Below are 27,793 nucleotides of genomic sequence, written 5' to 3' on the forward strand. Positions count from 1 at the left end.
CACTTGCAGTAGGCTTATAAAATTAATTAGGCCTTGATTATTTTTTCCTCTACAGTCTACATAAAAAAAGTATGGATGTTTTCATAGAGTCAGTTATAGCATCCTAGATAGAAGAATTTCTTTCCTCTCTTTCCCTGCATCAGATGCATCTTCATTAAACAGTGTTCTTTTCTGAACATGTTATTACTTTTTCAGTCATGACAGAAACAGAGGCTATGCTGTAAAGCTCTATTTTGTGTTTAACAAACCGTATAACCAGACCTGTTATTGTGTGTTTCTCTGTCTTTGAGTCTATTCATGTGGAGGCATCCTTGAATTTAAAATTAGAGTTGGAGAGGCATCTTTTATATTTATTAAAGGTTGTCTTTTCCTTCGGTTTTTTCCCACCCTGTTTTATCAGGGTATTAATTCCCAACAGGGAATTCAGCCACACAGAGCAGAGATTAGACTGAAAAACCTAAGATAAGCCAAAAAACGCACTCAAAATATTCAGGCTAAGAGGTCACTCAGGGAGGACATTAGATTGTAGTTTTATGTGGTTATGTCACAAGCAACTGGTGAGGAAAAGCTCAGAAGCACCATACTAATACAAATCAAATTTCAAAATTGCTACTGTTCTTTGTATTCACTAAAAGGTTCCCAGACTATGTTAATAACATTCCTGAAAGTTTAGCAGAAACAATGGTTCATTTCCTTGTCCATTACAAAACAAACAGACAAACAAACAAAAAACAGGAAGCACCAAAAAAAACCCCACTAATGAGATTATAGAAATATTTTCATTGATTTTTACAGGGAAAGAGCATCTCTCTTGCTAAGATAGGCCGAGAGTCTGAGTTACTTAAACCTGAAGAAAAGGTTCCTGGGAGATCATTTATCACCTCCCAGTACCTGAAGGGTGCTTACAAGAAGAATGGAGAGGGTCTTTTTACAAGGGCATGCAGAGACAGGATGACGGGGAAAGCTGAAAATTTTAGGTGAGATATAAGGATGAAATTTTTTACTGTGAAAGTGTTGAAGCCCTGGAACAGGCAGTGCAGAGAAGCTGTGGATGCATCATGCTTAAAAGTGTCCAGGCGGGATGGGGCTGTGAGCATCCTGGTCTAATGAGGGGTGCCCATAGCAGGGCTGTTGAAACCAGGTGATCTTTAAAGTCCCTTCCAACCCAAGCTGCTCTATGATTCAGTGATTTAGAGCACAAGAGAGAATAGGAAACTCCAGTTTTCTTTGTCCATTCTTAAATGTTATTACAAAATTGTTCATCAGCCTGCTTGAAATCTTAGGAAGAAAATCAGCAGTTTAGCCCTATGGCAAGAGGAGCTAGAAAGATTAAGGAAATTTCATGTCATTCTTGTAGTTGAAGAGAGCTGTTGAAAGATAAAGAATATCCCAAGAGCTTAACTGTAACAGCTTTTGATTGACATCACAACATCATATTCTCTCACATAAATTTCCCCTTGCTCAAAAAACTGATATAATGTTTTATTAACTGATTTAACTATAACTATTTAAAGTATTTCTAACATTTTTGCATGCAGTTAAGTCAGATTAAGAAATGTGAACTATAAAAAGCACTAAAATGTGTAAAGAGAATTGTATGTTTAAATATTGAATAGACTTATATCTCCTACAAAAAAGGAAAAATGAAAAAGATGGCGGCTTTCCTTTAGTTCCAGATACCCATTCCAGCTAAATTAAAAAAAAAAAATCTTTATTTTTATTTCTTGATTTTGCTCTTACACCAAAGGAATAGTTATGGTCTATGCTTTTGAAAACTTCCTTAATTCAATATTCATTACACATAAAGGTTATTACAATCACTCTTGTCAAATGGTGTTTGTAATGAAGTTAGGGTGATCTTGCCAACACACCTGTCAACCTCAAATTCCCAACAAAGTCAACAAAAGTGCATGGACAAGGTAATGTGTTAAAACATAACTTTTTACAAAGTCAAGACCAGAGTTAAGAGGCAGACTCTGGAAACTAAGTGTTCTTGAATATGTGTGCATGCAACTGGCTGTTGTTAACACTAATGTTTGTGCAGCAAGCTGTTATGGATTAGTTTCCTCAAAATCAAAATAAGGATAATGCAACAGTCATCTTCCCGTCAACCCAAAACACTGTTTTTCCATCTCTATCTCAATAAAATAAAATGTCCTGTGCATTAAAAATATTCTGTTTCATCTAAATGGCAAACAGTTCTGTTGAGTCTTATTATAACTTATACATTAAAATTAACTATCTCTTCAAAAATATTTCAGGTTTTGTTCCTCCGTTCCACAATTATTGAACCAACTTTATTCACCTTAATTTAATAATGTTGGCATATAATTTCTTTGGTTCCTTTCAATTCATAAAGTCTCATATGAATGGTTTCATTCAGTCTTCCGAGTCATATTCAGTAGCAGTAATTGCAATAGAATTATATTCTAAAGTACTGAAGGCAGAGAATTAGTTTCCTTGGTGTTTTTTTCCCCCACTTTTCTCCTTTTTTTCTTTCTTTTTAGTGTAATTGTCTGTGTGAAACAGCAGAAAGCTTTTCTGAAAGCCTCCCAGTTTTTGACCTGTCTTGAATCTGTCTCACTTGGCTACAGATGGCCTATCAAATCCATCAAGTCCTGATTGGAATAGATTACTAAATTGTTGGAGCACTGGGATTAGGCCCATCTGTCTGCAGGAAGCTCTGTAATCATGATGAGAGGTTATTGTTGCCTGGGAGATGAAAAGCAGCAAACCATGCTGCACTAAAGGATCAACCAAGGCTTTCCATAAAGTAAAGGAGATGGAAAAGCAATCCTATTATGCTGAATCCTGTGAACACCAGCAGGGTGCTGTAAATATTCTTGAAATACTGCTTCAATGGACATACATCTTTTTAGGATGTTCTATGAGAAAGAGAGGTTTAAATACAAGCCAAATTTTTCCCTTTCATTGTAAGAGGATGTCATCACAGTTTAAGAGAGCTGGAAACTTAGGTTTCCAGGCTGAATGCTGGCTTGATTGCTAGTAGTCTCAAAGTTGAGCAGCTGAACTAGGATAAAATTAAAGGTTAGCCCTGTCCTACCCACCAAAGTCAAGTGTAGAGATATTTGGCAACAGAATTGACCATATTTAATTAATTTCCTAATATGAAATTTTCTGATTGCTTACGTTAGATCTCTGAAAATACCAAAAAATATAATAGCAGATAATACTGAGAGTCTCTTAACTTCATTTTATTGCATTTTTTGGGTTTTCATCTTGTTTCAGCTGTTGTCTGAAACAAAGAAAAGTTCTTTGAAAGTTTTTCACTAAAAAACTTGATATGCCCCAAGACTTTCAAATCAAGGAGGTATGCAAATATACTTAAAATTTTATATAGAATAGAAGAAACTCTAGTTCAAGTTTTTGCTGTGCCTTCTTCCCCAGAGAGTTCTGGAAGGAAAATTCATGCTCTTGCACTCATCAGAAGGCATTCAGAGCAAGGGCCCATTCTAGGATAAAGCCTCAGGAATGGGTAAGGTTTCAGAGTGAGTTGCCAAAAACATTCACCTCCTTTCTCTCCCTTACTCTGTGCTTCAACAGGTCCACCAGCCAGAAATATCTGATGACACTCCAACAAAAACTCTTACATGATTATGAGACTCAATTCTTTCACAGAGTTAATTTAGAAGTTCAAGGGAAAAAAAAAAAGAAAAAAAAAGAAAGAAAAAAAAAGGGTGCTTTTGGTTTTTGTAATTCTTTTTTTTTAGTTAAGCTTTTTTTCTCTAATTTACGGAATAGTTTTTCCCAAAGAGAGAGTGGGTATTTTACCATTCTTTTCAGCAGTACCAGGACCTAATCTCTACCTAAAAATTTACTCTATTTGTGCTTCAAAATGATAATTTCTATAGACTCAAATATAACTGCATGATTCTTTTGGGTGACAGTATATACCTGTGTTATAAAGATTGTTGGGTTTTTTTCTAAAAGAAAGAATAAGGCATATGAAGTTTTGGAGTTTCTTCAAAAGATAAAAGCAAGAGCTTTTTTAGATTTGCCTTTGAGAGTACTTTAATGAAGACTGATTTTATGCCACTGCTTAGGATAATTTGTGTCCATAAATTCTAATGCTGAATTCTAAGAAAATATAAAAAGAAAGGAAAAAATACACTGAACTTGTTCATCAAAGTTTTATGTACTTCCTCAGATTCCTCACTCAAAATTTGAGCTTAAGATCACATCTGCTATTATTATTTTTCCCTTTCCATAAGCTAGCTATTTTTTTAATGCAGCTAAAATTTCATGGGTTTTTTTACACAAGCATGTTTGATATTTGTAAACAAAATAAAAGGTATATAAAACCTATCTTCTAAGCTTTTAAATAATCTTTTAAATTTTAGATTAGAACACCATTTCCCCATTTTGAAGTGAGGGATACACAGGTTAAAGAATAACCAGTGAACCATCACTAATGCTTTAGGCAAGAGTGTATTGAAGTGCTGACATAAGCTGTATAAAAACAGTACTTTAATTGTATCTCTTTTATTATATGACATAAGAAAAAGTTCTTTTTACTGTGAAAAAATTTGTGAGATCCAGAGAGAAAAGAAAATTTTCAAATAGCATGGGTTACTAAGGGAATCGTTAAAAATTTTTGTAAGCAAAGCAGTTTTATTCTTCCCTCTGAATGTGCCGGTTTAGTCAGGTCACGTATCCTGCTGCAGAAAGCATGTGGGATGGTCAGGAGGACCAAAAAACAAATGTTTTCTTGTGAAATTGGGAAGTTTCTGAATTAGGAAGTTTAGAAATACTGGAAAGTTTCCCTCTTTTGGGAAAAAATACTTTGTGCTTTGACAGAGAGAGGATGGACCAAGAGGAAGATAGGGGATAATTCTTGAAACACACAAAAGGCTGAGGCAGCAGAAAAAATAGGAAGGTCTAGCAGTTAAACATCCTATTTCCTCAAGTTTTCCAAATGATTGCAGGCCAAGCTTCCAAACAAGAATTACTGCCTCTGGAAATTAGAATCTGTGAGTAATACTTTTCCTTCTTCACTTAAGAGTACAGGAGCAATATACAGTGGTCCTCACTGAGGACAGTAAAATCTTGTGTCTTTATATGCAATAGAAATTGGGACATAAATATTAGAGTTTTCTGAGTTCTGACAGTAACTTCAGGCTTTGGTTCCCAAAGTCACTGCCTCCATCTTGCCCTCAGATTCTACTTCTCCAGTCCACACACCTTCTCACAAGCTCCCTGTCAGCCCTGTGGCTATGGACTTCTGTTCCTCCATCACTTCTGTGATACTTTGTTCCACAGTGCTGAAAATTAGGGATGAACAAGAATTTCACCCCTTTCCAACTCACCTCCCACATGAAAAGCACAGAGACAACACACCAACAGGCAAGGCAGTGCACAGACCTCCAGCAAGTTTAGCTTCTCCTCAACTAACCAGGCCACAGGATGGTCAAACACACACTCTGGACCTTCAGGTTCTTGTGGGCCCCTATAAAGGCTGCAAAGGTACTTAGAGAGCCTCCGTATCAAACTTACAAATGATATTTTACAAATATGTTCCTCTTATCTGATCTAAGTGGATTTTCTCTGTTTTCTGCTATGTCTGTTCTAGCATACCTCTCCAGTGTCCTTGGAAAAAGCCAACTAATAAGAAAAGTAAACTAAAAATAAAAAAAAATTAATATTTTAATTTCTAGTTGGTGATGTAACAATTGATGATGTTGTTTTGCTTCCAGATTTCAAATTCTAAAATTTTGAAACTGATAGTCAAAACTGTCAACATGTAGTCATTCTATATTTTGAAAGATTTCTACCTTATAATACCTAAGGTATTTCTACCTTAGGATATATGTCATGGCATTATTTTCCCTACTTCTTTTAGTTAAAAACTTTTGGACATAGTTTCCTATATAACATGTAGTGGATACACTATAAAACCACCTTATAAGTAAATTTCTGCGAGTGTTTGTGATAAGAAGAAAAATGGAAGCAAAATGTCACATCCTAAATGTTTTGCAGAAATCCTTAAATAATACTTTAATGTCTGTGAAAAATCCAATATTGGTATATCCTTTTCTCCTACGCCTACTTCTCTCACAGTCTAATAACATGTATTGTACTTTGTCTTCTATGTGTACCTTTCATTTTGTCAGAGCCTTTAATCCCCTATTTTTTTATATAAAATGCTATAACCATACAGTAGTAGGTTAACATTGATTGACAAGTGCATATAAGTGTGGCTTCAGTAGTGGAGTATGTTTTACAGTTGCAAAAATTCACAACCTTGAAAATAAAGAAGTGGTGCCCTTTCTCTGGGATAAAAGGATCCTATTAAATTGGTTTGTTTCCTTGGCAGAATGAAATAAAAGGCTTCCTTTAACAAAGAACACTTCCCAAAAGGCTGCTGGACGAAGTCTCTTTAACTAGATAACACTGCACCAATTAGAAAATCAAACTAGGAAAAGCAGAATTTCAGGGAATGCTCCCCCTTTACCCTCATCCTATATTCCGTCATGTATGGAAAAGATAAAATAAAAAGAACTAACTATATATTTTTGCCAGTAATTAGAAAAATTAAGATTTTTGTGAAATGAATAAGTTGGTGAATGGGAAATGTTGGATCCTCCTAATTAAGTATTCTGCACCTCAGCCTCTGTTAATTCATTTCCCAATGCTTTCACAGACAATAACATTTAAATATAATCCTGATTCTCTTACTCTGAATCAGTGGCTATTCTGTTTTATTCAAACGCCTTATGGCTGGTGAGGGGTCATAAAGAGAAGAAAGAGATTCAAAGGCATGATGCAAGTTCAGGTTTCCCTGGCAGGGGAGGAGCTGTGGTTCAGACACCTCGTTCAGCCCTGACACAGACACGTGCAATAACAGCAGGCCGCTCTCTCTGTTGCGTGCTGGCCATTGCTGGCAGGCAGAGATGCTCCAGCTCAGAGTGTAAATTTGTGAGGGCAACCAGGCATCATGCACAGACATTCACCCTGGCTGATCAGGAGTAACAGAATAGATCACACCCTCCAAGGGCTGCACTCCTGGACTTTGCAAGAAAAAGCACCTGGGAATGTGGAATTAAGCACATTCCCTGTCTCCAAATGGGAAGAGAACGGCTTTTATTACCTCACCAGTACTGGCACCATCTACTACTTCTTCTCAGCCACTTATGAAGCTCCTCAACCTCCCCTCTCTTTGGAAACATATAACTGAGAAGAAGAATCATTCCTTCTGAGTAGGGAACTGCTGAACCATTTTACTTGAGAGGAAGTTTCGACACAATAGTAAGATTAATGGAAGAAAATTACAGAAATCGTATTTGTGGGAATAGAGTTGTAGCTACATACAGGATAGATCTGGTTTTGTTCTAGATTTAATATTTGATCAGACACACATCACAAATCTCTAGATACGGGTGTTTTCAGGACTGCAAAAGGGATTCACCACACGTGCCACCATCCTGCCTGGCTGGCTGTTCTTGAGCTGTCCTTCACAGATATCAGCGTTCCCCAGGGTACCCCTAACACAACAAAATCATGTGCTGACCAAGAGGGCCCTCTGCAGTGTACAAGTCCTTGCCATTGTCTCCAAAGGAATGGATGTCTACAGACAAACTGAATCAGCATCCATATGGACATGAACACATGGAAGATGGACATATGGACAAACTGAAACAATCGCTGGACCAACAAGTAAAATGGAATATAGTTTCCTTACAAAGTCTCATTTCTTACATTTATTTTAATGCTAATTTTTTGATGAGTGCTTTCCTTAAATAACAAAATTATTTTATTATCACTTAAATGAAATTTATGTGTGTAAACGAGAGTAGGTTTTTTGAAATGGTTAAAATGTTTAACCTTTTAGCTTTTCCACAGTTGTCAGCGTATCAGGTGGCAGAAACTGCATGTCTAGATTATGTGTTATGCTTTCAGCCACAATGGCTGAGTAGAAAATAAGTTTGTGACATGTAAGGGAAAAAAATTTGGAGCAAAAACTAATTTATTAACAAGATTGTGAGGGGGGGAAAATATCAGAAAATGAGACAATAACAAGTATAGTTCTAACCATATTTACACTGGACGAATTCAAAATAACTTCTCTGGATCCAATGTTTCAAAATGCATTATACTTTGATTTATTAAAACACTCAGTACATTAAAGATGTGTACATTGTTCAATTGATTCAATTGATGGTTCAATTGATTAGTAAAAGTGAATTCATTAATATTTTAAAATGTTATGTTTTCTACACAAGGTTTCTCTCCAACAGATTTACCCAAGCTGAACAAATGTGGTTTTAATAATCCACAGGTCCATATGCATTTAACACAATAACTGTCTTAACACATTTAATTTAGATGTCAATTTTAGTCTCATTTTAAAATGGTGCCTTTGAAACAATACATCCTGACTATTAAAACGTTCTTATTGTGAAGATGATTTCTTCTTCCAAACATTCATTGGTAAAATAGATATTAAGGAAAATAGATCAGTCCTTGAGAAGCTAAATCACTGCTTACATACCAGGAGCTTTATTGCATATGGGGATTATTGTAATAATGTCAGCATTTTTTTTAGACAAAACAGAATAAATAAATATAATCTCAGTTGAAACATGCTCATAAATCAATCAATAAATTCAGCTCCTACATCCACTCCTATGGTTTTGACAATATGATTTTAATCTTATGACTCAATGGTGAAATTAAGGCATATTTTTAGCAACACCTCAGAAAACAAAAAATGGAGAATTTTTTTTCTCTAACATTTGAATTGTTACAATCTGTCTTTTGCCTCTATCCTGGTCTCTGCAAGATACCATTTAAGCTTACATTCTGAAGTCTGTCTAATCATTGCAATTAAAAGTTCAAATAAGTTATGAGCAATAAAGAAGTAAATAATATCCATTCTAAAAGTAGAACTAATTATAAAGCTGTTGCTTGATTAACGTGTTTATACTGAAAAGTATTAAAGGGATTAGTCTAAAGCTTTACATACTGCAGCACAGAATTAATATGCAGGATTTAGACACTCAAATTAATTCAGGTGCACCAAACAATTATATGGAAAAGGAATACTCGACCCAGCTAATGGCCACCCTAGTCCACCAAGTTAATTTATATTCATGTACTTATTGACCTCTCTGCACACTCACAAAAGGACAGTTCTAATGCTAATGTGTGCTTCCAAGGCTGTCTCCATCTACTGAATCTAATCATGCCGACTTCAGTGAGAAGACAACAAGGTGCCACCCATGGCTAATATTTTGCTCCAATGAAGCAAAGTTTCCTGAAGGATAGATGTGACTCTCTTAGGTCTCTATGCTCACAATGGTCTAAATTATGATCTTGGATGAAGCTACAAATCACTGCCAGTGGAAGAAGCTTCAGAATACACATTTGAGAGGAGGACCCATTAGAGAGCATGCACACATAATAAAAAATCAAACCAGCTAACAAACAAAACTACACACACAAAAGCTAACAAATGCACAAAAAATCCCAAACAAACAAATAAAATCCAGAAAACCCAAACAGGCAAACAAAAATAAACAAACAAACAAAATCCCAAATCAAACCAACCCATCAACAACAAAACAAAACAAAACAAAACAAAACAAAACAAAACAAAACAAAACAAGCAAACAAACAAACAAACAAACAAACAAACAAACTTACCTAACAAGGAAAAACCCCTAAACCCCAAGATACACTGGACAGTACAGGCAACAGTCTATGGAGTGCTGTCAACAGGAGGAAAAAATAGGAGAAGGAGGTGTAAGAAATATATCTCTGGTATGCAACTCCTATCTACACACACCAAAGAAAATTAAAGCATTAAAATAAAGTAATAAGGTGCAAGAATATACTTAGTAACACAGCCTTTTCAAAAGCTGAGTCATAAACGGGATCCGGCTGCTTTAATGACAACCATCAGATGGATGTGTGACCTTGTGGAAAGATGTTTGCTGAACTCAAAAGCAAATAAAGAACAAGACTTGAGTTCAGGGAGAACTTACAAAGCCTTTTAGATCCTCAGCAATCACAAATAGGCTTTATCAAACAAACTGAAAAATAAAAAAAAAAAATCATTTAAGATCAGTTTATATAACTGTCAAAAGACAAAGCAGTGGAAGAGACAAATAAAAATCCTACACCCACTTTACAGCTAAACCCTAAGAGAATGAAGAAAACTTTCAGGGTACAGAAGCAATAAATTGCAACCAAGGCTATTGATTCCATTTGGAGGGGTCAGGTAGAGATGATCCTAGTGCTATGTCAGGGCAATGCTGACATGCTCTGGTGAGAAGGGACCAAAAGAAGGCCCCCATTGATTCTCTCAGAATCTGGACCTGTCCAGAGCAACCAGGCTAAACAAGAGTGGCACCCCTAAGTTCAGAAAGTAAGGAACACCAGAGTGGTGAGAGTAAAAACAATAAACCTTTCATCCTGATCTGCCTAGCACTGACTGTGTTCCCTCTTTACTTCATGTCTGACAGCTTAGCAATGGAAAGAGAAACAAGCAACCATAAGCTTCAAAATCTTTGACTGATAAACAGATTGGGTTTTTTTTTTTTTAACCCTGACACTGTACTTAACCATCTTATGGCTCTGCAATAAAACATTGTAGCTTTCAACAGCACAAAAATAATTAAGTTTCAGTATTCTTCATTCCATTCAGTGGTCAAATGCCTGGCTAGCACCTCTCTGCTTGAAAGCTTTGGGTCTGCAGGTGCAAGGTTTCTGATATCAAATGAGAAAACGGAGCCCTTATTTCTCTAGTATGTACTTTTCTGAGAGTTTTCTTACCCTTGGAAAGCATCCTCAAGCTTCTCTCTAGATGATTCCCCCTTCTGTAATTGTTCTTCTTAAAAAAGGAGTTATTATAACAAAATCAGGGGTTAAACCACTTATTTTAAAGTTGTGAGAAATAACTTCACTGTTTAGATTGCTTGTGCTGTAATGAAGTTCTGTTTACAGTTCTGTTTCTATTGTTTGTGCTCTTTTGGATTATTAGTTACCACCAAAGTGTAGTCCAAACACTTCTGAATAAGATATTCTTTGCACAGCATATCCAGCTTGTTTTGCTGATGGTAGTCCTCTGAATCTGTATTTTTCCTGTCCCACACTGAGTCATTGATATTTTTGTTCTTTTAACAGTAACTTGACTCCTCACTCTCTGCAAGATTTGGCTTCCCTGCCTCTCATCAGGAAAGCTTTGAAAGCCTGAAAACACGTGTTAACATTCTATAGTTCTCATAGTAATGCTCCCAGTCCTCTGGATTACTGTGCTGCATTCAGCTTCATCTATTTCATTCAAAACTGCTGAATATATCACATTCTGCACAGAGAAAATAAGGCAAATGCTAAAGGTGGCAGCCTTCAGATTATCTTCCATTTACTGACTCATGTTGCTAGTAGATATAGGACAAGAACTATATGAAATTCCCTTTGGGAGAATTCTTTCAATTGCCTTTGCGTTTCCAGAGAGTATCAGCTCTGACAGAGCTTTTAATTGTTCTACTCTTCTGCCTGGGGTACTTTTTAAAATTACTTTTCATTCCTGATACTATATTTCCTTTTCCTAGTTTACAATTCAAAGAAAAGTGTTAAAAGGAAAGGTCACAGAAGACAGCTATCAAAGACAGACAGCTATCTCTTGCCCAGGCTGAAAGTTTAAGAGATTTTATTTATAACCAGGGTGCTCTCAGTAGCAAACACACAAATTGTCACTCCAGCAAGTTTCATAGAAGGAAAGGCAAAGAGACCTGTGTATTCTTACACCGGAGAAGTCTATCTAATCATGGTCTTCAACTACCTACAGGGGAATCTAAAGAAGAGAGAGCCAGGGCCTTCTCTGTTATGCACAGAAATATAATCAGAGTCAGTGGTGTCAATCTGCAGCAGCAGGAGTTAGTATCAAACCTACTAAAAGAATAAAGAGGGTTTTTCTCCCATGACAGATAAGTGGAGAAAAATCACCAAAACAGGCTGTTTGGAGAAAGCTTAGAGATATACAAACTCATCTGGATATAGTCCTGATTAATCTGGTCTATCCTTGAAGCAGAATTTTGGATCAGTAGACCTCTAGAGACAATTTTTAACTTTAAATTTTCCTGTAATAATCTAATAGTTATACTTCTTCCAGATCCAAGATCTTCTATGACAATTATGTTAGTATAGAGGTGTTAGAAGGGACCTCAAAAGTCATCTATGCCCTTTTCCTATCAATGTCCAGGACCTGTCATAAGTTTTGAGTTTAGGTATTTGTCAGATCAATCCCTATATATAAAAGGGAGGAACACATCCCCATATTCCATGTGTATTCATATTCATCCATAGATTACACAACTATTCCAGCTACAGTCCTCCATGGGTTTTATGGTTAACTTTTTTTCCCTGAAATGTGATCCATATCCCTTATCTGCAATCCATCATTGTATTGTCTCACTAGAAAGGTGGAATCAGAATTTTGAGGAAGGAAACTCTCTTTGTACAACCAGACGCAGGTCTACACAGGAATGTACAGAACTGTATTAATACGAATAGAAATCCTAAATCAACCATCTATTCCTTTTACAAATCAAAAAACTCCTCTGAATATTGACCAAAATTCCCATTAAAAAATCTCCATTGCACTTTTTACTGTTTTTTCTTCAGGCACTCTCACTTAAAAGTTATTTTCTTGGGATCCTTTCTGACATAGCTGTGATGACTCTTGACACAAACACATAGCAGAGGATTCATCTTTTTCTGTCTAAGATAGGCCACTTTTAGACACTTAAGTGTACACACATAAATCCATGGACTTCAAAGTCTTAAGGGAATTGGCTGATGTAGTTGCCAAGCTGCTCCTTGATACTCAAAAAGTCATGGCAGTCAGGCAAAGTCCCAGCTGGCTGGAAAAAGGGAAGTATTTCACCCATTGATAAAAATGGTAAAAATGAGGACCCTGGGAATTACTGACCTGTCAACCTCACCTCTTGTGTCTGGGAAGATCATGGAACAGATCCTCTTATGGATGACACATGGAGGATGACAGGGAGGTAATTCAAGACGGCCAGCAGGGTTTCATGAAGTTGCTTAAATTCAAAAGGAATTTACAAGGAAATTCTACAAGGAAAAAATCTAATGTGCATCAGATGATTTTTGGAGGTAATTTCATCATTTGATTGGTACACAACAACATGGTCTCTTGTCCTGAAGAGACTGCTTTTGTCCTCAATGGACGTAGCAACCTTCCCCATAAAATATAGGACTTTAGTGAGTATGATGCAATATGTAATATCTGGGTGCCTTGCTCCACTAAAGATGCAACGCTAAACAAAGCAAAAGTATCTGCTATACCTATAATATAGATTTGAGCAATGTGATTGAAAAGTACTCCCCTTCCTCAAATTCTGTTGTCCAAGTGCTAAAAAAATGTTTAGATGATAAATTGCTTCAAAAATCCAAACAGAATTGCCACAATGCCAGGTGAAGTGTTCACCTCAAGAAATTTTTTGGTTTCTGCCTCAAACAGTAGCTGTACAGGATCTGGTGAAAATGAGTATAGCTTTTTTGACAGCAGATTCATTGCAGGGGCCAGATACAGCTGAGTTCCCTGATCAGGAAGAAAAGAGAGTTTGGGGGTTTGATTCACAGGTAGGAATTTGATATCAATATATTTCTTGTTTTGCTGTCATCCAACACACCCAAAAACTCTTAAAATGACCTTGAAACATCTACAAACCAGGACACTTTGTTGTGTTGATGCATGCTGCATTGCAGTGTGTTGTGATAAACCCTGATAGGACATAGAGATCACTGAACTGTCAGTGGTGCCACAGCCTTGTTTCTTTCTATCTGTAAAACTAAAGGATTCAGTAAGCACCCAGATTCCCCAGCACAAACATGTAAATCATAGATGAGTTTCATTCCCAGAAAATATCTGAAATTCATGCAGTTAATTGAGAGCTGGAAGTTGCACAGTGCCTGACAGCTGGGACTGTTGAGTCTGAGACTGGTGTTAGCTCCACCAAAGGGCTCGGAGTAGGGAAACATCCCCATCTTCATCCCTTTCTGCCTAGACAGATCTCTTAATTATTTGGGATAAATTTACTAGGGGAATTTGTGTATGGGCTTTTTTAAGGTCAGCATGCCAGCCCACACAGCTTTGGAAAATGCAGAAGAATTTTTACTTAGCTACTCCTAGAAAATGATATGTCATCTGAAGAAAACATCTTTGATACTTTCAGCCATAAGGGCAGCCTAGGGCTTTTCATTTATTGCTTCTTTTCTCCCATCCCATACACTTTAATTTTTTTTTTTATTCATATGTACACATATATACATGTAGAGAGAATTTTCTTATTCCACAATTTACATCTGTCAATTGTCAATTGTCAAACATTTATGAGGACAAATTAATTCTTGTTAAACTGAATTCTATGGAAATAATGTACTGATATTACTATATTTACATTTTACAAATTGGACAAAAATGTGGACAGGGATGCAACTATTATTATGTAAGTTCTCATTCTGTATTCAAGTAATTTTTACTTATAAAAAACAAACCCTGGAAGTTTTTTTATTGGAATCTCATTTTTCACCCTTATTCTTTCAGCCCCATTTTTGTCAAGGCAGAACAAATGGCTAATGTAAGGAGAAGGCAAGACAAAGTACTAAAGGTCTTGGGTTATCTTCATAGATTCTGTGCTCCTTGGAAGTCTCCTAATTTTGTTCGTTTCCAGCAAACAAAAGTCATCATGTAAGAGATATCTGCGTCTAGCTTTTGATTACTCACAGACTAGCTGTGCATCAGCTCCTAGAAAGTGCCCAATATTTTGACCATATATTACAAATTTTCAACTGAATGTTGACTACATCTTTCCTTTAGAGAAAAAAAGATTAAGAACATAATGTTAAATACATTTTGCAAAAATGTAATTTTTCCAAACATTCCAGTGACAAAGTCTTCTGCACACAGAAAATTGGATCCAATATTTCAGAGGGAAAAAGTCTTAAGCCTCCTTCTAATTTTAGAGCTGTATGGATTCTATCCCTGGCTTTATTGAAATCAAAACCACGAAACACAAATACGTGGAGAAAAGTACATAAAAAAGCATACTAATTTGACAGGATAAGGTGCTGCTGGAATGCACATTCTTTTAAAAATACTTTTAAATCTCTCTTTTCTTTTATTTTCTTCTCTCATCTTTGTTATCACTGCTTGGCATAATAAAAGTTAAAAAATGCCTTACAAGGGCACACCTATTGCCTATAACGCACAGTAAGCTTTCTCTAAGAATGGTTAACAGGGACCACCTAAGGAGAAGTATAAGAAACAGAATTGTTGCAAAACAAAACTTCTCCAAAGCCCCTTCCAGTTTCCATGATTTTAACTGGAGTACCTCCTGAGTCAAATGTCTCATCTCTGTGTTTAACCAAGCACGCTCAATTTTTCCCAATTCATTTTTCAATTGCTTTGAACATCTTCAGGCAATCTTTGTAATCTTTGTAATCTTCAGGCATTCATGTGCTATGTGGAAAGAACTTTACACATTTACCGAAAAACAATTTCCTCTTTATTTTGAAAATACCATCTTGCTACTTCATGTGATGGTCCCTTGTTTTCATACCGTGAAAACATTTCATTCACTTTTTCCATGTCACTCATGAGTGAATATTTTGTTTTAATCTCTTCACTTTCACTCAGTTCCTGGGCAGAGATTATTTTTAAACTCAAAAGTTACAGTTCTCATGGGAAAATAATTTCATGCCTTTGCTGTTGCAACAAATATTTACTAAGTAGCACTCAAAATCCATGACAGACACTTCCTCTTATTTTGGTCTATTTCACAAGAAACTATGCCACCTGCCACACTTTTCACAAATAGTACAAATTAACTGGAAACAGTTTTTAAAACACTTACCTTTTTATTTTGCAAATGCAAACAAAGCATACCTAGTGAACTGTAAAAGAGATGTGGTACGAGGCCCATCATATTTTCACCTGGTCAATCCTTCTCTTAGACTGTCATCACCATCATTTGAGGCTAGAGAGCTGACTTTAAGGCATAGATTTCATCCTACACTTTCTATAAAATTAGTAACGTAATGAAGGGAGCCAATTTATTTTCAAGGACATTTTACATTCACCTGTCCCATAGGTGAAAATCACTTGTGTCTATTATTGATTGAGAAATAGTTGATCATTATACTAATGATTTTTTTTTTCATGTCACCCTTGAATCAGATTTTTTTTTACTTTACAAAGGCCTTTACTTTATAAGGGGCACCTATGATAAAAAATGTGAGAGCATAAAGTGTTAACATACACAGGAAAAAACATGGGTATTTAAACATGAGCCTTTAAAAATAATTCTACAAGCAGAGAGACCAGGGTAAAATAAATCACTATTGTTTTAATTTTCACTAAAGTATTCTAGGCAGCATGAATCAAAAACTTGATATTTGTATTTGATTTTCTTTTCAAAGGACACAAATAGCACTGTCTAGACTTACTATACTTTGATTCATAGTTGCTATAGCAACCTGTGTAATTTATTAATCTTTGTATGCGAAATATTTCAAAAGGACAGATTACCTTTGTGTCAAAAATGCAGTTAGCTTTAAATATTTCCCTGTGATGAAGTGGACTACTTATAAAACAGCAAAGGAAGTCAGAAAAAATTAGGTCTCCTGAAATGTCTAGGAGGTGCCCCAGAACTGAAAGCCAATCTGAAGCTAAAAATAAATTAATAGAGGAAATTTAGGAAACTCTATGTAATATTTTAAATGGTTAAGTATCTTGACTTTATGGAGATGTTTTTCCTAAAATGTTTCTGTTCCACTCTCTTAAGTAACATAAACCTATACAAAGCAATAGGGTGCAAGAATCACCCAAGAAAAACAATGCAATCTTATAGAAGACACCACAATGATGTACACTGAAGAGGAAAAAGTCTCTGCACATGAGGTTGCACCACTGAAACACTTCCATTTTCTGTGAAGGAAAAAAGGCTTTCTCAAATAAGGATTGTAGACTTCTGGGAGCAGACGTTTTGGAGTACCTTATGAGGTCACTGTTTAAATCTGCCTGGATATTTCATCTCTAGGCCCTGACTGTCCTTTAGCAGACATCCAAAATTCTATAGAGAGCACAGTGTATCAGTGTTTAATAACAGAACAAGTCAACAGGAGACCTTCAAGGACATTAGTACAGTTTGAGACATTTGCACTAATAGGCAAGAGGCTGGGGAAATTGTCAAAAACATATCTTCTGATACAAAAATAATTGTTTTATATAAAATTCATTGAGAAATAAAGAAAGACAATTCCACATTAAAGCATTGTCAGGAATCACACAATAATAAATAGAAAAAAAATAACAATCGGGGCACCTTTGTATATTATTTGGAGACATTGTAAGTTAACATTTGTTAGGAACATTAGTAGGTTTCCTTTATTAGGAAAAGTGAATAAAAAAGCAAGCTGATAGAGTATCTTAGTAAAATTTGAGGATAAAGTTTGATTCCTACCCAGTAACCTAAGAAATTAAAACCACTAAATCTAGGATTTTCTCTATTGGGACTTAATCAGGTCCAATATGCAAACTGAGGATTTATAAAGGCTTTTCTGAAAGAAATAGGGAAATGTCAGCTGCAATATCTTGCTAGGGTTCTACTGAATCTGTTAAGTCTGCCTGGAGAATATAATGCTGCAGTTATCTCATTTACAATGTTATTGTATATGACTCATGACTATGGCATCAAATCTTAATCCAGGGTCTGTATTATTTATAAAAAAATTTACATTAATTATTTACAAGAATCATTTTCTTTCTCATTCAAGAAAAATCTACTTACAAATCTACCTAAAAATCTACTTACAGTATTTCAACTTAATGAAAAATTGAATATGTGAAGAGAGAAGAGATTGTGTGAAAATAGACATTATCTTCAGACACCAATAAATATCTGCAATTAAGCTAAAGTTTCTCACTTTTAACTAAGTAATATGAAACATGAAACACATTCAGTAAGACTGGAATTATATGGATAGTGAGAGATTCTGATGGAGGCAAGTATAAATGGAGAAAATTTTTGTGAAAAATTGAATACGACACTCTAAAAACACTCTACAAATCAGTCCCACAACCTGTTTTCTTTAGAAAATTTATTAAATGCCTACAAATTGTAAAAAGAAGGTATTTTATGACAAAAACATATTGTGAAATTCCCACCCTTTTCAAAATTATCAAAATCTTGAAACAGTAGAGGTAATTGTTAGTGTTAAATTATATTTCCTTGCCATTTTTCTGTCCTTTTGATTTACCAGTTTTGTGTTTATATTTCATTTTAACTCAATCCCAAACAACATGCATAACCATAGTGGATCAGAGCTGTATCTGAAAATGTGATACTGCTTCCAAGCCTTTCCCAAGCATAGAGAAAGAGGGTAGAAGAATATGCAGAGGATGCTGCCCATCCCATCAGGAACAAACATGTCCAGTTCGCGCACAGTCTGACCCTATAGATATCACAAATCTTATCTTTGAAATGGTGTGCAAGAAATAGCATGGATTTCCTCAGTAATATCCCACTTCACATCCCACTTCTGCTTCTCTGGCACAGAGATTTATGGAAAACCTCCTAATAGCATGCAGCCCACTTGTAATCAGCTACACTGAACAAAAATACATATGCATTTCTGTAATAAATGTAATAGGCTACATTGAACATAAATGCATAACACACTCTAGTGACTTTCTGTCCTGGAATGACTGTATCAGAATCCCAGGGAACAACTACAGACGTCATTGATCCGTGCTTCTATAAGGCCTTTCACAATGTTCTTCCTGATAAGTTAACTCCATCTCAGCCAGACCCAATACACTGGTGGATGAAAAATTGGACATGAGCCATCAATGAATGCACACGGGCAGCCCAGGAAGCCAGTCCAAACCCAGGCTGCAACCAAAGCAGCGTGGCCAGCAGGGTGAGGGAGGGGTTTCTGCCCTTTGGCTCTGCTCTGATGAGACCACACCTGGAGTGCTGTGCTCAGCTCTGGGGTCCCCCAGCACAAGAAAGATGGGGACCCCTTGGAATTAATCCAGACGATGCCCACAAAAAAGTGCCTGGAATACGTCTCCTATAATAAAAGTCTGAAAGAACTGGAGAAGAGAAGGCTCCAGGGAGAGCTACTGCAATATTTCCACTATCAACAGGGTCTGTAAGAAAGGTGGAGGGTGACTATTCACGAAGACCTATAGTGACAAGATAAAGGGCAGGTCTTAAACTCAAAAATTATTCAGATTCAGAGGTTTAGATTGGAAATGAGGAAGTTTTAACAAAGAGGATGGTGAGGCACTTGAACAGGTTTCCCAGAGAAGCTGTGGATGCCCCATCATTGGGAACATTAAAGGCCAGGCTGTACAGGGCTTTGAGAATCTTGATCTAGTGAAAGATGACTCTGCCCAGAATAATAGGGTAGGACTGGATGACCTTTAAATGTCCCTTTCAATCCTAGCCATTCTGCAATTCTATGAACTGCTTCAGATTTATTTGGGTTGGTAACCCTGGTTGTCTGATGTGAACTGGCAATGTGCAATAAAAGCTTGCATGGAGTATTAACTACATCATCCAGGTGGATTTTGCTTAAATTACAGTCAAACTGATTTTACAATTCTATTAGTGGGAACCTTAACTGACAATTTCAACTGAGTTATTGAATAATGCCACTTATCTCAAATATCAGAGACTACATATCAGACAAAAAGCATTTTTTTGTCCCAGAGTTGATGCAATGTACGCATTCCTCCATCTTAAGGAATTCCATATTGCTTCATGCAGAAATATTTCTTTTTCAATTCTAGTTCTTGAATATCTTTAGGATTAGTGTTGCTTGCATTATGTGAGTAATTTAGAGTTGTAAGGAACAGTAATTTGATTTACTGTTGTTGGGACTACCTTTGATTTACATATGTCATTTCCCCTTTGAAAACTAAAGTAGTTAATCTCACATGTGAACAGTATTAGTTCAAGATTTCCAGCTATCTCAATACAAACTTCAGTTTATCGAACATACCATACCATATTTCCATACCAAAAATGACAAAGGAATTTTTCTTCTCTTCTAAAGGTAACAAATGGAAGATTATCTCAGAGTTTGTTCATCTGTTGGTGCATTTCTATTCTCCTTACTGAATTGTTTAATGCATGTAGAAAGACATACTAATAGCATATATTAAAAATAGTTGATAATTTTTCATTTAATGATTTAAAAGGCAAATGTATGTGGTGATCCAAACCCAGGAGGTAGTGAGGTCATGGAACCAGTTGCCCATAGAAATTGTTGATGCTCCATCCCTGAAGGTATTCAAGACCAGGCTGGATGAGATTTCAATCAGTCTTGTGTTGTGGGAGGTCCTCTTGCCCATGGCATGGAACTTGGAATCACATGGTGTTTAAGGAGCCTTCTACCTACACCAGTTTTGATTTGATGAGTCTCTGATCTTGTTGCTTTCAGCAATACAGTTTTTCCTTTGCAGCCAGGCGAGCTTTGACCTTAATCTTCCTTAGAACCAACATCTCCTGTATTCCAAGATCTGATAGCCATAAATATCACGACATGTATCATGAAATGATGTGCTGGTTTTAGCAGGCACAGAGTTATTTTCATCACAGTAGCTTGCGTGGGGCTACAGCTTGTATTTGTGCTGCAAATAGTGTTGATAAGACAGAGATGTTTTTATTAGTGCTGAGCAGGGCTTCACAGAGCTAAGGCCTTTTCTGCTCCTCAGCCCACTCCACCTGCAGCCATGCTGTGGGTGCTCCAGGAGTTGAGAAGGGACACACCTGGGAGGGGACAGCTTTCTCCAACTGATCCAAGGGGATATTCCAAACCAGATAGGCCATGCTCACCATATAAAGCTGTGAGGAGAAGAGGAAAGGAGGGGACACTCTATGATGATGTTTGTCTTCCTGAATAAGTATTACACATGATGGAGCCCAGTTTTCCTGAAGGTGGATGAACCCTGCCTGCCCATGGGAAGAGGGGAATGAATTCTTCGTTTTGCTTCACCTTTTTGCACTACTTTTGTATTACATATAGAACTGTCTTTATCTTAAGCTACAAGTTTTTTCACTCTTCCTCTTCTTATTCCCTCTTCCATCCTACTGTGAGTAGGTGAGAAAGTGGCTGAGTAGGGCTTTGTTCCTGGCTAGGGATAAACCACAACAAAAAAAAAAAGTCAGTGAGGATACGGAAAAGAAATTCTTATGACAGATATCAAAACAATGAGTGAAGTGACCTTCAGTCACTGCGTAACAATCTCAGAGGTCTGTAGTATGTCTCCAAACTATATGAGAATAAGATCTTTTAAGACACCCAACCTCTTCTTGAGAGTGATGGCATGCAAGGATTTAGATATTATTTTCTAAGACACCATTTGTCTTAACAGTTCATGCAGGGTGACTAGAGGTTGATGACAGATCTGTAACAGAATCTCTCCATGCACAGGTTCATAATATTTAGTTTCATCTGGTCCTGATCAAGATCTATAAGTAGCAATCAGACAAACTTTAGTGGTGAGTCCAATATTCAGGTTCATGTTTGTCACAGGCCTAATACTCTCTATTAGTCAGCCTATTTTCATCAGCAGTAGAAAAAAAATTATTGATTAACATGTAGATAAAGACAAGCAAGATGGAAATGGTATTAGCAGACAAAGACCAAAAAGAAACCACCTTAGGTATGGAAAAATTCCTGGCTGTCATAGGTTTCCTTTCAGTGATGAACTACATCCAACTCAAAATATAAAAATGGTCTTAGATTCATTCTCAATACAAGACTTCTTTTTAAGCATGGTACCTATGATAATCTGCAAAATTCAGCTTTTCCAGATTCCGTAGATCACTGAGCACAAGACTGCTTCCCATATTTTTGCAATGGACCAAAGAAAATTATTTCATTGCAGATTTGTTTTTTTCATGCTCTTTTTTTCCACTGAGGTTTAAGGAAATAAAGTTATGAGGTTCACATCTGCAAGAACTTTTATTCATTCAGGACTTATCACCACCATCATCCTCTGCTAGCCTGTAATTTCATCTGCAATTTTGCTGACTGACAAGCAATTAAAATACTCATCTTTTTTATATACCTTTAAAATTCACAAAACCCACAAGTTATAAGTATTAACACCTACAATATGGATTATGATGACCTTGATAAAATGCTGTGAGAAATGAATGAGTAATATCTGAGGCTGAAAGATTAATTACTACTCTTCTTTCCTCAATAAAGATATTTTAGATTCCCCATTTGTGAACAATGAAATAAAGTGTGGCAAACAATAAAGTAAGGTCATAATTTTTACACCTCTTTCTAACTCTACATTGTCTGGCTTGAAGCAGTTTATCACAAAGGGGTTTTTTTGATACAGAAAAGAACTCTTATAAATAAATCAGTAATCAGTATCTTAAGAAAAGAGATTTCACAACAAGGTATATTTTACTAGGAAATAGAGAAGCTACAAAAAGTATAATTCAGTGGAAAATATTAACACTGACTTATTAAATGGCCTCCCTTGAATGCTTTATCTCAGCATATAAAACCAGAAAATATAATTATTTAAGAAAAAAAAAAATCTGCTCTTCTATTCACCGGGTAAGTGTGATGAAAATATTACAACATGACAGTAACAACCAGAAAGCAATTACCAGTTGTGCCACAAGTGCTCAGACTTCCTAGTTCACTTTCATCAACCACACTGTTTTAGGAAATCAGGAGTGCAAGCAAACTGGACTATCACATGTCTGTAATCACCACGTGAAAGTAGTATTAACAAAAACCCCTAACCATTTCACTTCAGAGAATAAATTCCGACTAAATTTGCTGAAGACCAATCCTTACAAATACCAATATGTCCAAAACTGGCTTTACATTTTAGAGACAGACCTGCTAGTTAGGAAATTTAATGCTGAGATTTAATCACTTTTCTCATTCATAGCTACATACTGTGAACTAGAATATAATTCAATCAGATGGTTTGGGTTGAGGCAAATTTAGAGTTATAATTAATGTCTGAATGCAATAACCAGAAGAATTCAATTTGTATTGCTTTGACAGCTTTTTTTCTTCCTCTTGCAAAGAAGCAAGACAATGCTTCTTACAAACTTCCCACATTTTACATGGATTCCTGCAGAAATTATTATCACAACCAAACTACACTTTCTTAAATTTATTTCCTCTATAACTGCTTATTTTTATTGGTATAAAGTCTTTGGGATATATAATATTTGGGATATAAAATCTTTATTTTGAAGCCCTTTCTCTTCTTACTATACCCAAAAGCTCTCAGTAGCACAGAGTGGGATTTCACATCCCACCATTGTGTGGACCTGACCGAAGTAAGCACAAGATCAGAAGAGTCAGCTCCATTCAATGTTGGGAATGAAATGCTTTGGCACGGTAATGACATTGCCTGGGTCCCTGCTCAAAACAGCGGCCTGATGGGCACTAGAGAAAGAGTCCTAAAACAAGATGATCTGAAAAACTTCAGACAAAGATTTCTCTTATTCAGATTACACTTGTATTCAGGTTTTAGTGTTTATATAATTACTAAAAATTAAAATATGAAAATACTTACACTTGAAGTTAAAAATATGCTACTTGGAATATTTGTAAACCTAGCAAGAAAAAGTTTACAGTGACCTTTTCTTCACTTGGCTTTCTTCATCTGCATAATAATATAAATAATCATTCAAAGATCAAGCTTTTCTTGTCCTAATGCTGCCGAGACACATAAGACAAAATAGAAATGAAAAAATAAAACAAATCAGCATTACAAAAGTCAACAAAAAACCAAACCAGGAGTTTATGATAATAAAGTTGATTATAGAAATATAGGGTTTGAGTCTAAAAAACTGTTGGGGGGAAAATATGTTTATGGATTAGTAGTTCAACTTTTAAAACTGCAAGAGTTTCCTTCAGAACTGAAAGTCACGAGAACAAAAATGTCACTGATATGCTATATTTGTTTTATCTAGTTTTCTGTAATGATAACATAATTTCCTGGGTCTGAATTTTAGAAAAGCTGTGTTGAGGGCATCTCTTTCTTTTGTAATTCTGAAATGAAAGTTAACTAAGGAGCATCACACACATTTTTCACATAATTCCATGCTCCAGTCTCAAAATGTATTTAATCATAGAAAACTTGTGAAGCAGACTTGTACTTTAGCTGCGTTTGGATTGCCCTATGGAATTTCCTCAAATACTTTCCTCTGTCAAGCCTATTTTGTCAGTATCAGCAACTATGGCACTTCCACACTGACCACAGAATAGTATAACAGATTTGAGCTGTCTCTGTCACTCCATGTCTGATGGATAGTACATTTTTCTAGTGCAGATCTTCACATTCTGGCACTGTGTTTAAGAGTTCCTCTCCTCTTTCTCACAAGCAGCCTAGTGACACTCTTCAATTCATGTTTTCCCCATGCTGAATATTTTTCTTTCTGACACCTCTTCTTCAAATTTGAATTCTCTAAGCCCTTTCACATTATGCTCGCCTGCCTACAAATCACATTAAGTTTATAAACATCTATTTTAAATACTTTCTTTATATTATGTGAAAAAAGTATACTGTACAAGCAAGAAGCAAGCAATAAAGAAAGAAGGAGAAAGGGGGTAATAGGAACTACTGATAGCCATAAAGCTCATTTCTAGTAGCACTTCAAACACCTGTATTATGGTAGAAAATTCTGTTTAAAAAAGCAGATTGGAAAGCTAGCAGACAGCTTCATAACTTCAGACATATAAAAGTTCTTAATATATATCTTACCCAAAGTGAAACTAAGGTGAGAGCAAGGACAATTAACATTGCCTCTGCTTCCACAAGTTTCCACCAGCCATAAGGTTAGGGAAGCAGAAGTAGTCACAGCATGAGCTTTTCTTAAATTATACTTCCAGGCTTCAAGCCCACTTTTATTGCATGTCCTGACCAGGCAGATTCTCACCAGTGTGTGGCCTCCTGTAGTCATTCGACAGTGTTTGGTGTGTCCCTGGGAAGTTCTTCTGTGTTGGTTTTGCATGGCCTGCTTTTTGGAGGCAGGGGAGGAGGGGGATCCACAGAAGTGGCGTCTGTGAGAAGCTGCATGTCCAGCAGAGTCTATCTCTGATGGCTCAGAAGACTGACACGTTGCTGGCCAAGGCTGGGCCAATTAGAGATTTTGTTAACACCTCTGTGATAACATATTTAAGAAGAAAATCAAAACAGAAGTGGTAGTGTGGTTTTAATTCCAGCCAGAGAAGAGGAAGGGGTGAGAACATGTGAGGGAAACAACATGCAAACACCATGGTCAGTGCAGAAAGAGGGGACGCTCTAGGCACCGGAGCTGAGACTCCTCTGCAGGCCATGGTGAGACCTTGGTGAAGCAGCTGTGCCTCTGCAGCCATGGGGATCCATGGGGGATGCAGAGATCCACCCACAGCCCGTGGGGATCCATGGGGGATGCAGAGATCCACCCACAGCCCGTGGGGATCCATGGGGGATGCAGAGATCCACCCACAGCCCGTGGGGATCCATGGGGGATGCAGAGATCCACCCACAGCCCGCGGGGGAGGTGCCCATGACCAGAGCAGGTGGAAGCCTGGAGGAGGCTGTGATCCAGCAGAAGGCTCCATAGAGAGAGGGCCCTTGTTCCAGGCTGGAGCAGCCTGTCCTTGGAGGACTGCACCCCGTGGAAAAAGTGACCCATGTTGCAGCAGTTTTGGAAGGACTGCTGCTTGTGAGATTGGACCCACGTCAGAGAGGTTCGCAGAGAACTCTCTCCCATGAGAAGGGACCCAAACTACTTCTCTTCCTGTGCAGTGGAAGAAAATCTCAGGTGACAAACTGACCAAACCCCCATGCCCTTCCCCACCCTGCTGGCCATGCTGCTTGGGATACAACCCAGCACTCTTTTGGTTTTCTGGGCTGTGTTTGCCCATGGCTGGGCCGTGTCCAGCCTCTCACCCACCAGCACCCTAAGTCATTCCAGCAGGGCTGCTCTTGATCCCTTCATCCCTCAGACTGTGTCAATACCAGGGGATGCCCCAACACAGGTGCAGCACCTTGCCCTTGATCTTGTTAAACCACATGATGTTCCTCTATCTCCACTTCTGGAGCCTGTCCAGGTCCCTCTGGATGGCATCCCATCCTTTAAATGTATCAGCTGCACCATTCAGTTCAATATCTTCTGCAAATTTGCTGACAGTGCACTCAATACCCTAATCTATTGTATGAAAGGAGATACTAGGTAACAGTGGTCCCAAAATGGACTCCTGAGATCAACACTTGTCATTTGTCAATGCACTTGTCCATTGGGATTCTGAACCATTGACCACTACCCCTTGGATGTGAACATCCCACCATCTTCCTATTAATCCACTCAACAAATCAATTTCTCTCCAATTCAGAGATTACCCCATCTCTGATTTGGAAAAGGATTTTTAGTTGAGATCCTTCCCTTCACCCACTCCAGAAAAGACTAATCCATCTATTATAAAGCAGATATTTTGAGCACTTTTTTCCTCTTTCAATGTCATTTTGGGCTCACAAATTAGGCATCCCCATTTTTATAAATTCTGTAGTTCATATCCTTCCCTTCAATGAAAGCCAGGTTCAACCTAAACACTGATGTCACTGCCAGAGTTCTTAAAAATAAAAATAACATTACCTTCCACATTCAGGTTACTGCTATTATTTTAACACTCAAAATCTCACCCAAGAAACAGGAGACCAAAATTTGTCACTTCAGCATGAAGAATTTAAATGCATACTACTCATATGCCCAGCTGACTGTCCTAATAATGGGAATATGCTGGTTTATGCAGTTTATGCAATATTTGTGAAATCAGAGAGAGAGAAAATACAGGTGGATGCTTCACTCCATAGTGCAGGGCTTGCTGGAATTCAAAAATATTTACATCCCTTGAAAAGTAGAATTTCAGAATTATTTCAATGAGGTTGACCTTGAGAATATCAACAATTACAGCTGTTAACGTTAAATACTTGATATCAGTACTTAGACCATAGAATTTGACGAGTTTCCTTAAAAAAATGAGGAAAAAGTGATAAACATGTGTTTATGCATTTACAATGAAACACTGCAGCTCTGGCCTACAGAGCACAGACCACTGAAAATTAATTTAAAAATAAAAGTAACACTCACTGAATATATGCTGACTTTAATTTTTGGCTATGACTATACCAGTATTCAGTCTCTTAAAAATCTTATCCCATGAGATTGTAAGTATCTTAAAACCTAACAGGACTCTCCAAAATGAGCACTTTGCTAAAAAAAAGAAGCTTTAGTAAATAAAAAAATGTAAGGAAGCCAAAGTGCACAAGCCAAACTACAGTGAAGAACAGAAGAAATAATGTAGATATTTTTGTGTCCTCATAAGCACAACCAATAGGGAACTATCCAGGTACACTTATCTTTATGCTTTTTTTAGCTAAATCTGAGCTGCAAACACAAAATCTCATACTAAAGGATACATACCTGTGTCATTCACCAGAGTAGTCCCAAACCAGCCAAGCACCACTTCTTTGTACGGGAGGCAGAACTGTATGTCACAATGTTATCAGAAATAGGAATTTCAATTTCTTATACTTTAATGGAAAATATAATTTGATGACAATTTTAATACGAAATGGGCATAAGAAAACATCATGGTAATGCAAACAGCATCCTGTCACATCAGAGTGTTTTAACAGTGTATTTTACTAATTCCTTTATTATGCCCTGAAAAGTGCAACACTCAACAAGACATTAGAACA

General features: G+C 36.8%; 1 long non-coding RNA gene across 1 annotated transcript in view; it reads right to left on the reverse strand.

Annotated features, from left to right (window-relative positions):
• LOC135291381 (uncharacterized) overlaps positions 1 to 27,793 on the reverse strand; it is a 56,223-nt gene that overhangs the window by 12,732 nt on the left and 15,698 nt on the right. Inside the window, exon 2 of the long non-coding RNA XR_010354187.1 lies at positions 9,664 to 9,728. This is a non-coding gene — a long non-coding RNA (uncharacterized LOC135291381). The remainder of the gene's footprint in view (positions 1 to 9,663; positions 9,729 to 27,793) is intronic.

Source organism: Passer domesticus, chromosome Z (assembly GCF_036417665.1).
Source record: "Passer domesticus isolate bPasDom1 chromosome Z, bPasDom1.hap1, whole genome shotgun sequence".
NCBI lineage: Eukaryota > Metazoa > Chordata > Aves > Passeriformes > Passeridae > Passer > Passer domesticus.